At 37.7% G+C, this 15,892-nt stretch overlaps 1 protein-coding gene across 6 annotated transcripts in view; it reads left to right on the forward strand.

Moving 5' to 3' along the window:
- The window catches only part of Macrod2 (mono-ADP ribosylhydrolase 2), a 1,861,794-nt gene that overhangs the window by 1,122,064 nt on the left and 723,838 nt on the right, over nt 1–15,892 (forward strand). The gene's annotated exons all lie outside the window — the stretch shown is intronic.

Here is a 15,892-nt window from a genome sequence, read left to right on the forward strand (position 1 = left end):
TTTTTAAGCAAATAATGTTCTCAGGGTATTCAGATAAAGAGCCCAAGACAAATGTGGCAGAGGCTAGCCCATTCTACACAGCTCAGCCCCTGTCTCAACAAAACAAAGCCAAGCGAAAGCAAAGCACAACTTCTCAGTTGGAACGTTGCACTTGTGGGTTGTGAGTCTGCCCAAGTTAAATTTGGGGGCCAAATACCTGGTGGGTTGTATCCTTAGAAATTGATTTTCTGTTCACTGATGTGAAAAAAATGGGCAACAAGTCACTGTTGGCCATGAAATTTCTCTTCTTTGAAATCCAACTGCATCACCTACTTCCCCATCTGGGATGGCCATGAGTCCGTATCACCAGACAAGGTATCTACAGGAAGTAGCCAGGACATGGAGTTCCAGTAGTTTAAGAATCCTGGGTGTCCTCTGAAAGGTCTCTTCCAAGGTCATGTAGATAATTGTGAAGAAGCCAACAATGAGGGTTCGAAATGCCCTCATTCGGGCATGGCTCCCAGGTCTGGTAGGAAGTTGTCTGCGTCTTGCAGAACACTGTTAATACCTCTGAGGAAGATCTAACTCTGCTACCGAGTCCTGTCCAAGCTTGTGACTGACGTGTGAACGATGGGTTAATAGTTGCCCTACTTCAGAAATATGGGTGTTCCCATAAAGTTGTCTTGGGTGTGACTGTCAGTCTCAGTCTCAGAGTAGGGATTCTCTTTCCTTCACCCTTCCCTCTTGATTTACTCTGAGCATCATATACTTCTCTTCCAGATACAGTGGAGGGTCAAAGGGCAACATTCCTCAGAACTCTGAGCCATGAACACAATGCATGCATTATTAGTCATCCCGACAGCAGGGCGAGTTTTATAACTATAACTTCACTGCAGCATTTCAATGAAGCCTGACATCCCTGAGACCCCTGAGGCCTTTTATTCTAGCCTGCATATAAATTTTTTGCCACTTTGAGGAATTTATTGACATATTATATTTATTTTTTCCCAGATGCTCTTATTATATGACATCCTATTTTTTTCTTCTCAGTTCACTAATGTGTTATTGCAGAATGACCTTGACAAATTAAGAAAATGCACAGAGATCCCTGGGCTTCAGAGACTCACTACTCCCCTAGCTCTTCCCTCCCTCCTTCCTTCCCTCTCTCCCTCCCTCCCTCCCTCCCTCCCTCCCTCCCTCCCTCCCTCCCTCCCTTCCACCCTCCCCAACTCACCCCTCCCTGTCTCTTTTCCTTTTTGTGAAGATTAGCAAATTTAAATAACATACATCAAATTATCCAGCCAGAAATCTAATACAGGTTGAATTTCCTCATACCAGAATGCTTCTCACTTCAATCTCAGAATCGCCAGAGCTTATTAGAAACACCGTGTTTCAGCCCAGCCCCATGTCCTCTGCCAGAATCTGCTTTTTAACAAGACCTCGGGCAATTCCAACCTCAAAGCTGGAGAAATGGAAACATTGGTCTAGCTTAGAGGAGCCTGATTAGTGACACCCAACCTTTCTTTCCCCACTAGCAGAACTGTTTTCTACCCCCACTACTGACATTGCTCAAAGTTCCATCACCGGTCTTCTAATCCAAGAGATTGCAGTCAACTTGCCAGCAAATGAATTGAGGGTCAGCTTTTGATCCAGTTTGCCAACTGAGAATTAATATTGAGGCTATAAAAGTACAATTTAGACTTTATTTAGGACATTAGGAATTGGAACTTAAGAGACATGAATTCAAATATGCAAATGTTCACTCAGAAGAAAATAAGGTAGAGGCAGACACCAGCATCACTGAGTCTAGCTGACAGATATGGAGCTGAGGCAAGCCAGAAATTGGTTCAAGTAGCCTCAAATTGCTTTCTGGACTCTGTTGTAAAATGTTCTCTCTCTCTCTCTCTCTCTCTCTCTCTCTCTCTCTCTCTCTCTCTCTCTCTCTCTCTCTCTCTCTCTCTCCCACACACACACACACACACATTCTGTCTAAAGAGATACAATACCATTTCCCCCCTTATTTCACAGGTTCTTGTGAGGTGTCAGAGAGATCTGATGAGGGACCCAAGGAAAAATCTTCCTTAAACTTCGCAGTGACTCATATAAGGAGAAAGAAACAGTGTGTTTTCTGTCATTTGATTTTGTGGTATCTTTATGTTAGAAATAATAGTAATCCTCTTGTAACCATGATGGAATGGTTGCCAATGGCAATCATAACCTGGTGAAAATAGCAGAGGACATAAGGAAATCTATAAGATGGCTGAATTCAGGCTTTCTGGATTTTTGTGAAAAGTGGCTTAGCTTACTGTTGAAGACAGACAGCAGATGATATTAATCGTAGACCATGGTAGTCAGTGCTTACCAGTTACACTTTCCTCTGGTTATGATCGTGTTACAAGAAGCAGTATCACCTGCTTGCTGAAAATAAGAAAAAGCACTTGTGCATGGTCCATACGAGTATGCTCAGCTTTGGTAGAAAGAGTTCACGAGTCAAATGCTGTCCTTCGTCTGTTTTCACCAGTGTCTACCTTCCATCACTTCATCTCTTGTCCATCTTTCTTTTTCTTTTCTCATCTGCTGTATTTTTTGCCCTCATAAAATTTTAGAAAATGTGGAAAAAGTTAATTCCTTTCAGAAAATTATTCTTGATTTCTACTACAAACACAGCAGGCAGAAGGCTAAAGACAGTAAAACACAATAGACCATTAAGGAGTCAAGAGCAGAGGTCCCATTTCCTTCTCATATCTCAATTTTGCTTATTTGAAGATGTACCTAATATTTTATAGAATTTTCAAACAATTAGTAATATTGTCCTACACCAATAAAGACAAAAACACTTGTTTAATTTTACTTAAAACCTTTTTGACATACTATTAATAAAAACTGTGAGGTTTGTAACAACTCCTCCTGATGACATCAGCATTGCTTAATTTTTCAATTTTGGTTTAATTTTAGGGCTGATTCTCAGGTAATAGTAAGAATTGACAAGGATGTGGGCCTTATGTTTTTTTTTACAGCCTCCAGAGATTTTGTGAGTCTGACTTGAACCTTAAGTTTCAAGATTGTCTTCAAAAATCATTAATGCCTGCTGTCTCTTTTAAATGAATACATTAGACATTGTATCATAGAATTTATTTAATTTAACTACATAGAACCTATTGAGGTTTGTACAACATTTCTTTATAGCCAGTGATAACTTTATATAAAACTAGAAATACAATGAGCCTGTTTTATCTCAATGTGTGTATCTTTGGTTGCTTATAGTCAACCATATTTGAAAATATTAAATGGAAAAAAAAATATATATACTCATATATATAAGCCATATTTATATAACTTCTACTATAGTATGTTATCATGAGTTGTTGATATTTTCTATATATACATCAAAAATTAAACCATGTAAAATGCATTCATGTCCTTATATAGGCTTTCAGCAGAAGGCATGGCCCAGGTTATGCCTGGATTAAAGATCTGGATTAAAGGTGTGTCTTCTTACCTCAAAGATCCATCTTAGAAGTAGATCTTCCCACTCCAATTAAATAGAAATTCTTTGTAGGTACCCCCCCCCCCCCATCTTGGGGGATTTTAGTTGATTCCAGATGTAATGTAGTCAAGTTGACAACCAAGAATAACCATCACATCTTGGTACACGTTCTTTTATATTTGTATAAGAGCAATGAGTTTACTTTTTGAAAATTACATTTTAATGCTTACCCATATCTTAGTGATGAATGTTTTGGACCAATTTAATATTAACTGTATATTCTAACTAAATGAGGTCACTTTTCTAGAGCTTATGAAAGAATACATGTTTCAGGTTTTAAACATTACTATATTACTTTGACATGCCAGGTATTATTTGGTTTTAAGTATATAGCCAACTAATTAACATTTCCATCAAACAACCTTAATGACAGTAAAGTGCAATAGTAAAAATAGTGTGCGGACCAGGAATTGTGCTGTTGTGAATTTGTAAGCATAGTTTGTTTATGTAGACAAGGATTTCATTTTATTAGTTACTTTACTTTGGTACTGCTTTTGAATTGATTTGTATATAGATTTTAGTTTGAGGGGGTTTCTACTAATATATGTTATAATACTGGATCAGTCATGAAAATAACATATATTCCTATTTTCTATACACTTCAAAAACTATTATGGAATTAATAGTCTTGTGTCCACCCCATTTCTACCTCTTTAGTCTGCATAAAATGAATGAGCTTTTCTTGATTAGAAAATGAAATGTTAAATTGAACTACAATTTAAAATGCTGAACAAAACAGGGACAACAGACAGATGAAAGCAGGAAATCTATCATTAGAGGAATAAAAATTTTCCAGAGTTCTTGAGAGAAGAACATATAAGAACTGACATGCAATTAATGGAATTAATTTAAACACACACACAGAGAGAGAGAGACAGAGAGAGCGACAGAGAGAGAGACAGAGAGAGAGACAGAGAGAGACAGAGAGAGACAGAGAGAGACAGAGAGAGACAGAGAGAGGAAGTAATGTGTCAGTCATCTTCAGCATCCATAGGAACACTTGTATAGAGAATGGAGTTACCATAAAACTGTTTGTAAATATGCTATGATGCCCAAAGTTTACTTTTTAAATCAAGAGGTGTGTGAAAATTTATATAACATTATATATTTATTCATTAGATAATACATAAATATTTATTAAATAGCAGTTGTTGTGCTAGGTTTCGGATACGTTGGCCTTCAGGGAATCAGCATTCCCAATGGAGGAGAGGAATGGAAAAGAAACTAAAGAAATAAAGGTGTGGTATATTTTGTATGTAGATTGTTGATGATGAAGTGAGGTGACTATTTATTAAATAGTGAACTTTATTCTGTCCAAAGTGATGAAGTTTGTCAAATTTCAATCAATTTAAGTAAGTATAAACATTTCTTGGATGTATACCCTCATGACCCAATGACTCTCCACTGGTTTGCTCTCACTAAATAATTTCTGACCGTATTGTAGAGGCCAGGAATATCTTTAAGGGTAGCCATAACATAGAAATAGATGTTCACTAGAGAATACTGCTGTCTACTCCTCTAAAAGCACTTTCTATGCAGAAGAGAGAAGCTAAATGAATTTCCGTAATCAAGATCCCCACAGTTCCATGACATCTCCTTCCACGTTTGCTTGTCAGATAAATCGAATGTATAGCAATTCTCTTTTATCAGCTTAGAGGCTTTGTCAAGGGATGGTTATTGTCCCATAAATTCAATTTACAGGGAAAGAAATGTAATTCCTTTTCAAGGTCATTAAAACAAGTAAGAAATGTTAGGTCTTATAAATAAAATTTTAATCTTCTAAACTAGCTGCAAACAGAGAGAGAAAGAGGAAGAGCTATTTTCTTAGTAAATATTATATACACATACTTTGTCAATTAACATTTTTTTAACTGTGAACAAAATGTAAATGTCATGGATAAATGATAGCTTTAATGATGTTTTCCAGCATTGTGGTCCCCGTTACCATGGCTTCTTAACAAAGATGTTAAATCATTAGAAGTCGTATTTCATGATAATTAACTGCAAATCTGGTAATATTACTGATTTTCATTTGGCATGAAATGATGAGGGAGAACCACAAGGTTTATTAGAGGTACATGCCAGAGGACAGAGTGTCTTAATGTATGTGTATAAATCTTATAAAACTGCCGGCTGGACAGCACTTTATGACGGGCATAAATCCCCATTTACTCTCTGATAGTGACAGACAGGGAAGTCTGTGGTGGATGCAAGCAACTGAGAAAGGAAGTCACCCTAGAGCAGAGTAAGTGCCCTGGGACCGTGGGCCTCTTTCCTTCTCCTTCTCACTTTATGTTACAATAGCTAAACAGTTTCCCACTCCTGCTTAAGATTTAAACAATTAAAGTCTGCAGCCTTATTAATTCTGTCTTATTAGATGTGCTTCATTGTAAAATACGCCGTGATGATTTTATAATTAAACTGCTATTAGCATTTGCCATTTGAATTTATTGTTCTGTCGGTGGGTGTTTCTTCGAAGTTCTAGAATAGTTCAGTAATCTCACCCAAGGTTTTGTTTTGGAAAGTGAACAATGGTCTGGAGTTTTTTGTGTGGTAAATATTTGCATCCCGGCCTGTAAGAAAGACATAGAGAGTCAGGTGTGGAAAGGGTACTTCCTAGAAAGCTAGGTGGCCTGATTTGACTTTGTCCCACCCCACCATAAACAGTTGTGTTCTAGACCACTGTTTTAATCAAGGCTGTCTCTGTAGCAAGTGGCTGCGAGACAGGGAGAAAAGATTCTCTTGGCTCATGTAGTTAAAACTTAGAATATTCTTCAAGGCTTTTGAGAGCAAGTTGCCCAGTTGCATCGCTGTCCTTTCTCTCTCTCTCTCTCTCTCTCTCTCTCTCTCTCTCTCTCTCTCTCTCTCTCTCTCTCTCTCTTCAGAGCTGGCTTCATTTTCAGAAGAGCTATCTCCATACGATGAGGAAAACATTAGGCCCTAATTCATAGATTTTCCTACCTGGGCTTCCTAGAGGATGGTTATAGACAACCTTAGGCACTGACTTCACTGAAATTAGTAAATAAGAATAATTTTAAGATGTTATTTTGTGAGTGGGTGGGATGGGATGCTTCGCGAAGGACTGACATCTGAGTTAGTGAGCTAAGTAAGGAAGATCCAAACTTACCCACTACCATCTAGCCAGCTGTCTAGGTAGAAAGAAAGGGCAGAGGAATGATAAAATTAGCTTTCTTTCTCCTCCTGTGTTGGCACCAATTTTGCCCTGTCTTTGGACATAAGGATTTGAAGCTCTCTGGCTTCCGACTGTGACTTTCACCAACAATCTATCTCTACTGTCAGTTCTCCAGATCCCGAACCTGTGCAGAATCAAGATACGGCTTTTCAGACTTTTCAGCTTCTAGATGAGAGGTTATAGGACTTCTTAATGTCTCTAATTATATACAGTAACACCCTTTATAAAATTTTTCTGAGTATCTGTCCATTAGTCCATCCATCCTGTTGGTTCTGCCTCTTTGAAGAGCATTGTTCAATAAAACAACAGACACTCTCTGATACACTTTATTAAAATCTGTGTAGAACTCCCCCATTCACTCCTATACACAACAGCTTTTCATAGAAAGTCTCCTAAGTACTCGGTGGTATAGGAGCAAACTTAGAACTGGAAACAATACATATGGAAGACACGGAGGCACATGTGAAAAGGATTTAGCAAGGATTTTAATGATACCAAATGATTATAAGAGAGAGAAGGTAAGAATCACAGATTTTCAGCCTAAACTACTTATTGATAAAGGGGGAATAAAGTCCCCTGAACCAAAAGTTCTCTGATAGTTTACTCACATGTATATGGAGCAACGGAAGTAGCCAACATCATACAACCATTGTGGAGATGTAATAATAGACATCGGCGAATTTGCTGAAATTGGAATTATAAAATGAGGGCAAGATGCAACTTTAAAATTTATGTAACACATATACTCTCTGTGGTTGTTTCTGATTCCATGAGCATACACACACACATATGTACATACATACATATATATATATATTAAGACATATAAAAGTATGTATTAGTATCCATTAAAGTAGAAACTTTTATTATAAGGTAAAATAGATGCATTTATTTATTTCTATTTGTTAACTTATAGTAATAAATAAGTATGATTTACTTATTTTTATCTCAAAATGCCAATTCTATTATTTATAATAATAAATACATATAACTTATTTATTTATATTTACCTCAAAAATTCCAGTTTCTACCAGCTTTTTTATATGTTGATTTTTTTCTTCTGTTATGAAGATTCTTAATTCTTAAAATTTTGCTTCAAGGGGTTGGCATAAAAGGCAGTCACACTGCAGACTTGGCAGCAACTGCTTTGTTTAAGGCTGATTGACTAGGATTTCATAAGAGATGCTATTGTATAGGTGCAATAACTGTTTAGTAGGGTTCTTTATGAGACACTCAGGATTATGGATCCATAATTTGCATTCATTGCAAACACTGTAACAACTTCCTTTGAGCCATTATAAAGAAGGGATTGAAGGGCTGTTAAGGACTCCACAAGGCGGTGAAATCACATCAGGTTCATTTATTGGAGAAAATGCCAGCAAGATACAAGCTGGCGGTACAAATCCAGGTCTCATCTGCTCAGCTGTGACATTTTACTTTTCCCAGGCTCACCGAGGGAAAGAGGAAGCTTGATTTGAGTTAGTTGAAGGCCCAGACATCACATCACAGTGCACACAGCCCACCAGCCTGCCTTTCATCCGTTCATTCATTTCAATGCCAAGGTGCTGGGCCAGATGCTAGGGAAACAATAGGTCATCCCTACAGACTTTAATTGGAGAAATGGATCCATAAAATATATTTGCAATAAAGTGAAAACATGAAATGATGAGCTAAGTGCAGAGTGGTTTATGCTGCTGCCGAGGAGACAGACAGTGAGATGAAGGGGCAATTTCAAAGAAGAAGGCAGTGGAAAGGACCTTCCAGGCAGCGAAGTTAATAAGTGAGCCTTGTGTTGCAAATTAAGTTGTGAATTCAGCTCGGTGGGAGTCACCAATGCTGGCAAGCTCTATCGCTAGCCTTTTCACTTCCATCTCCAGGACGGCTGATTTAAAGACAAATTGGGCTAAATGTGTATCCCATAATAGTGTTGGCTGGAAAAAAAATACCACATATGTCTCCAAACACTTAAAGATGAGAAATAAGAACACCTGGTATTGTCACAATTCTGTATTAGTGGCTGACCTTTACTGTTGGACCTTCAAGGGTTAATGATGTTTCTTATAGATCTGTATAACCTCGCACAGCTCCAGGCCCACAGTGGACCAGCAAAGCACAATAGTTGTTATCTACTGAGAGAACACTGTCTTTTTGAAATGTTTAAATGGTTGTATTTTCTTATGTGTAACCAGAAACTTTTGGTCAATGTCTACAGGCCATGGGCTAGATGTAGTTATTCCAAAAATTTCAAGAGAAGTTCTTATTTATTTCTATGTATTTTCTTTGAGATAGACTTGTCAAAATGTAACCCGCTGATCTCAGAGTCTGGAGCTTTCTGGCTCCACCTCCCCCGGCCTGGGATTATTGGTTTGTTCCACCGCCACACCTGAGTTCAAATTAAGGCTTGAAAAATTTTTCAGACCTGCAGGTGCACAGGAAACTAAGAAGCACTATTAGTTTAAAAAAAATCATGGCAGTGTCATGATTGGAAATCGGGGAGCACACTGCTTCACCTGCTAATATCTAAATTAATGTCTGATCTCACGTGTTTAAAACATATAAATCACTGTTGTTTCAAAACTTAAGAGCACAGTGAATATCTATGAATTAACTGTCGTGTTTCATGGCTCCTAATAATAACCAGCTCATTGTAGATGACCTTTTTGTCTTTGCACGGGCAGAACATACCTCCTTACTTTTATCCATATCTTAATGAAAACAATGTGCTAATTTTATAACACAGGTGAAAATTTCTAACTCTGATCTCAAATTATCTGACCTGATGTGAGCTACTGAACTTCTTCAGTCTCCAACCTGTCAATGCCTGCCTGCCTCATGTGGTTCTTAGGGGAAGAGAGTTAGTGTCCAACCCAGGATCCAGTGCAAGGGGTTCTTTAATAAATCCAGGTCTCATTTCTCTTCTCTGTTTTACTTCAGATCCAGCTTTACAATGTACTGTGATTTGTGAACAAAACCACCCTTTACATATATGACTTAGAATCTGTGGCAATTCAGATAGATAAGGAAAGAACACAGCTGAGAGTCTTATGAACTTATCATTTCATCCAAATACACACAGGTGTGCAACTGTTCATCATTATAAAGCATAATCGCATTGTGGAAATATATTAAGAATCTGAAGTTATGAGTGTGGCCCCAAACTGTGATAATGCCTAATGTAGCCGGTCTGTCTTCTTCCTTTCTTCCTTCCTTCCTTTCTTTTTTCTTTCTTTCTTTCTTTTCTTTCTTGACTTAAGATTTTTCATCTTATTCTACTATTTTTTTTCAATTCTATCTTCTATTCTAACCTTGGGGCACTGATTTTCAACATGCAACCCTTTGATACAGTTCCTCATGCTGTGATGACCCCCAACAACAAAATTATTTCTGTTTCTAATTGATGACTATAATTTTACTACCGTTTTGAATCGTAATGTAAATATTTGTGTTTTCTGATGGCCTTACACAGCTCCTGTGAAATAGCCATTAGACCCCCAATGAGTCTTAACCCATAGGTTGAGAACCACTGCCTTCACAGAAGATTTTCTTTTCTTTATTGATGGACCTCAATTTTGTCAAACCACTAACATCAAATTTGGGAGGGACCTTTCATATTCTCTGGCTGAGTAGGGATCCTGCACCCATGCCATGGCATATGCTACAGGAGTGACAGGGACAGCTCCTGAGACAGCATTGCTCCTGTAACCAGAAGACTCTTACGAGGTTATTCTGTGCATGTAAACTAAACTCTGACCTATTTTCAGCTATATCATGATCAAATTCTCTTTCTTAAGATTACTATAGAATTGGTTGATATTCTATAGAAATCTTAAAAAGAGAATATCAGGAGGGAAATCCCATGAATACTGAAATCACTCCCATTTATTTTCCCTATGATTATACACTCCACTCTAAAAGGGGGGGCAGAGGCAACAGACTTCATTAACATGATAGACATGAATTCTCTGACTTTTGGTCAAGGTGGAACAGATCCACTTCTATACTCAAATTATATTCTAATTAACCACACCTTAAGTCGGGATCTCTTGTTTATAGCCCCAATTCGTGCCAACAACTTTGAAAGAGCAAGAATAAGTTCAAACTCTCTGACCTTTAGTCAAGGTGGAACTGACTCACATCTGTGAACCCTAAAAATAATGAATAAAGTTTTAGGGTGGTTTGTAATTATTTATCTCTATGAACTTTGAAGGCAGTTTTTTTTTTTATTAAAGCTCCATGGACCTTATACTCTGGCTTATATGTTCTTCACCAGCATTGACACTTCTGTAGACGATCCTACATCAAAAGAAACTAAGCAAACACACACACAGTGAATTATTTAAAGCTTTTCAGGTGCATGCTCAATGTAAGACTAAAATTCTGAAATGTGGAATAGAAATAATGCTTCTCTTATCAATGAGTGTGATTGTGACTATGAGTGTGCCTAGAGGAACAGGAAGCAGTCCTTAGGACTCATCTAAAAAGACACATTGTTGGTCCAGGGTCCTAATCCAAATCTCTGATGAGGAGGGGAAAAGGCTGTATTGTGCTATGTATTTATTGTTTGGGTGACACAATGTTATAAAGAGGAGGAAGAATAGGAAGAAGTGAGGTGGCAAGAAAGAGGAAGTAGAAAAGGAGGAGGAATAAGAAAAAGGAGATGGAGCAGCAGTAAGAGAACATACTGCTTTTAAAAAATCAAGAGGCATCATATACAATCTCCATTTTCAAATTCTTTTGAAGAAATGGAAAACTGATCATTAGTAGGCTGTGGTGATATTTTGTTTGTACTTTCCTGAAGATCAGAGTACGGAGCTAGTCATACTAGTTAGCCATAGATGCAAGGCAGTGGTGGCACACACCTTTAATCCCAGCACTTAGAAGACAGCAGTAGATGGATCTCAATGAGTTCAAGGCCACCGTGTGCTACAAGAGATTGATCAGTCTAAAAGAGAAACAGGCAAGCAGTGGCGGCTCACACCTTTAATCCCAGCACTAGGGAGGTGCAGATGAAAAGTGATCTGGTTTGATGGAGAGAGGAATATAAGGGGGAGGGGAGGATATCAGCATTCAATCTGAAGATTTGTAGGGACAGGTTCATCCCTTCTGTAGGAGGATTCAGTAGAGATAGAAACTAACGGCTGGCTCCTCTGCTTCTCTGATCTTTGAGCATTAACCCCTATATCTGACTCCAAGTTTTTATTATTAAGACCAATTAGAACGCACTAGAGTAGGCCTCCATTGCCACTTATCAAGATGAGATGGAAATATCCATGGGATGACCGAATTCTCATCATCCCTGATTTGTAATACATTGAGCCCATTGCTTCCGTTTTCTTTTTAAGCATGTGAGATCCCAGGTAGTAGCAATCTTGGGGCTGAGGCTGGCAGTATTATTTCTGGTACATCATTGTTAATCTAAACATGTTCCTTTAATTCTTCATTCAATCCCACACAGCACATGCACCACAGTTGTGTTTTCTTTGCTATTATTCTTCAGGTAATACCAGACTGACTTGTTAGATAGCCTCTCACAGATGTTGAGGGCTCTTACCATTTATTTACCTTCTCTTCTCCAGTTCAAAGGATTTTCGGATTTTTCTTCCCTCTCTTGTTACCTGACAAACAGGCTTTCCTAAATAGGCCCGCTCTTTTTTCTGAAGTAACCATCATGTATTATAAAAAGTACTTGTGTAAGCCACATGTATGTCTATAGTTTGAAAACTTAGCGCTTCCTTCCCTTGTCGGTGTGGATTCCAAGGTGCTTGGTCCTCTGCAGCTGTTTCAAATACTTCTGCCATCCCAATAAACACACTGAAAAAAAAAACACCCTTATCATAAAAATACAAACATAAAACCCTGGTGAGAAGAGGCCAGTCATCAGTTATCTATTATTTAAATCCTGATAAAATTTGCATATATAATATAGTTCATAAAGAATTGGGAAAAGGAAAAATACCTTTTCTTTTTTCCTTGCTACATAGACTGTTGGGACAAGTATTAGTAAGAATGTGTTGATGTGGCTTTGATAAACAGGAGTTGGATCTGATAAACAAACATTAGATGAGGGATACTTCTCTTTAAAGGAGCATGTGTATATATGAAGGGTCAGAGATAGAGCAAGACAATTAAACTATAGTGAATTAGAGTCTGGATAACACTGCTTTGTGACCGCCAAAACCATACACATAAAACTCTGCCAGATTTTGTATGATATATCTATATCTATTGTTATATAGTACTCTTTATATATTTCAATCTATAGGTAATATATATATAATATATTTTATATATTATATACATAAAGAATTTGGAAAAATTCAATACCAAGCCTATATATGATCAGTTCTCACAATATATTTAGCCATTTTATGATATACATTGAAGATAATAATGTTAAGTTAGAGCTGGGTGGTGGTGTCTCATGCCTTTAATCCCAGCACTTGGGAGGCAGAGGCAGGTGGATCTCTCTCATTTTCAGGCCAGCATGGTCTACAAGAGCTACTTCCAGGACAGGCTCTAAAAGCTACAGAAAAATCCTGTCTTGAAAAACAGAAGAAGAGGAAGAAGAAGGAGGAGGAGGAGGAGGAGGAGGGGGAGGGGGAGGGGGAGGAGAAGGAAGAGAAGGAGTAGAAGTAATAGTAGTAGTAGTAGTAGTGGAGGAGCAGGAGAAGGAGGAGGAGGGGGAGGGAGAGGAAGAGAAAGTAGAAATAGAGGAGAAGAAGAAGGAGGAGGAGGAGGAGGAGGAGGAGGAGGAGGAGGAGGAGGAGGAGGAGGAGGAGGAGGAGAAGGAGAAGAAGAAGAAGAAGAAGAAGAAGAAGAAGAAGAAGAAGAAGAAGAAGAAGAAGAAGAAGAAGAAGAAGAAGAAGAAGAAGAAGAAGAAGAAGAAGAAGAAGACGATGACTGTTGAGTTATAACATGTCTTAGTATGATTCTAACCGGAATACTCTTTGGATAAAAAAAATGTTATGATTTTAAAATATGTACATTAGAGATAGAGAGTATGAGAGGGAGAATATAGAAAGTGATACTTAGGACATAGCCAGCTGGCTAGCTGGAGAGATTGCTGTGGGCAAAGTGCTTTCTGTACAAGTATAATGACTGGCATTTAGATAACCAGAACCCATGTAAAATCCAGACAGAAATGGTGGCCACTTCTGGTAGAACTATACTTGGGAGACCAAAATGGAGCTAGAATCTGGGAGCGGTCTAGCTAGCTGAACTAGTTGGAATTCTCACCTGCTTGTTCAATGAGAGATGGTGTTTCAGCATATAACACAGAGAGTGAGCATGGAAGATGAGGTTAAAATAGGCTTCTACCTTTCATACAGGAACAGGTGTAACTACACACACATGTGCATCTATGCACACTTAATTACACTAACTTGCATGCATAAAACATAAACAAATGCAATATATATACATATATATGTACCCATATATGTAATAAAGATATCCAATCAAAACAAATTAAGGATAATATCATTTATACCTACAAAGGATCAAACACAATTATTTCCTACTTTTCTATAGTTCTGGAATTTGGTATTTATAATTCTGTGTGTGTGTGTTTGTGTGCACATGCACGCATGTGTGTCTCTGTGTGTGTTGGTGCTGTATCTATGCTCTGGCATCAAACAAATGACTTTTTAAAGGATTTTTAATCTAAGTATGTATATGCATGTGTGCATCTGCATGAGTTTATGTGCACCATGTGGGTGCAAGTACCCTTGGAGGCCTGTTGGCAATGCTTTCTATAAAACTGGAGTGATAGGCAGTTGTAAGGTGTCTGGTAAAGGTCCTGTGGACAAAATCTAGGTCATCTACAAGAGGGTTCACTTTTAACCACAAGTGGTCTCTATAACCCCAACAAATGACCCTTAAATGAAAAGCAAAGCATCTGACTGGGTTCCTGCATTGATAAAAACATACAGACAGACATGCAATAAACATAATTTAAAGGTTTTTTTAAATAAAATATATATTTTTAAAAACAGCACAGGAAACCCTGGCGAGTTAGATATATTAATTCTGTTGAGAATGAACTAAAGTAGAAGAGTAAATGAGAAGGAGATAAAAAGAAATCATGATATTGATGAAATTCATGGATTACCATGATCCCAGCATCGTGGTGACTCTGCCATCTGAGCCCAAGGGTCCTGTAAGAAATGGATCCTCTGGCAACACAAGAAAGCAGGTGTAAGAGGGTACCCTCACCACAGGGCATTTGTTTTGTGGCAGTGAGATAAGGGTATATAGAAATAGAGTGCAGGGTCCTGCAGAACACCAATATGATTAATGAGAACAAGAGATTCACTTTTTTTTTTCAAAACAGCTTGGAAAGTAGAAATTATAGAAAATGAGAATTTCCAGAGAAAGATAGAATGCAAAATGCTCAGAAAAAGACATTCAATGCTAGACTTTTGCAAAATGTTTATACTTATGATATTGAAGATAAAAGGCTATATAAATTCAACATTATTACACTATATACCATACATTAAACATTTGTATGTCAAACTTTTGATAAAGTCTTCATGTAACTATTTTACTCAATCCCCACAGTAAACTTGTGAAGCAGTTGAAGTTTAGGAAGGTACATAAACAGGCAGATTGTAGAATTTTACCCATCAGTTGCTAGAGATGCTCAACATCTGTGGTACTCAAGCAAGGATACTACATTTGTGAAAATCACAGAAGCAGCATGACACTGCAATGGGGAAGAGCAATTTTGAGATTTGCTGCTAGAATGTAAAATGGAATGGCATTTTTCAGAATCCTCTGGCAACATCTATTAAAATTAAACATGCATGCTATAGACAGATTAAATATATATGCATCTTTTGATACAGCCACCCCTCGACTGAGAATGTATTTCATAATATGATACCAAAATCCTACTCTAGAAAATGCCTGAAAACAAATGGAACAGCTATCACTGGAGAAAAGGCTGAATAAATCGTAGTCCATCAGTTATATTTAAAGTATGAGTATGCACCCATATCAGTCATTTAGATAGAGTTCTGAAATGAACTATAATGTAATTAAGACCAGGAGAAGAGAATATAAAGATGTGATGCTATTTCTGGAAAGTAAAATTGAAACTAGACATCAATGTATATGTGCCCTGTGTGTGTTTGTTGGATGTCTCTGTAATTGGGGGTTTATGCTCATAT

The sequence above is a fragment of the Microtus pennsylvanicus genome, chromosome 2 (genome assembly GCF_037038515.1).
Source record: "Microtus pennsylvanicus isolate mMicPen1 chromosome 2, mMicPen1.hap1, whole genome shotgun sequence".
NCBI lineage: Eukaryota > Metazoa > Chordata > Mammalia > Rodentia > Cricetidae > Microtus > Microtus pennsylvanicus.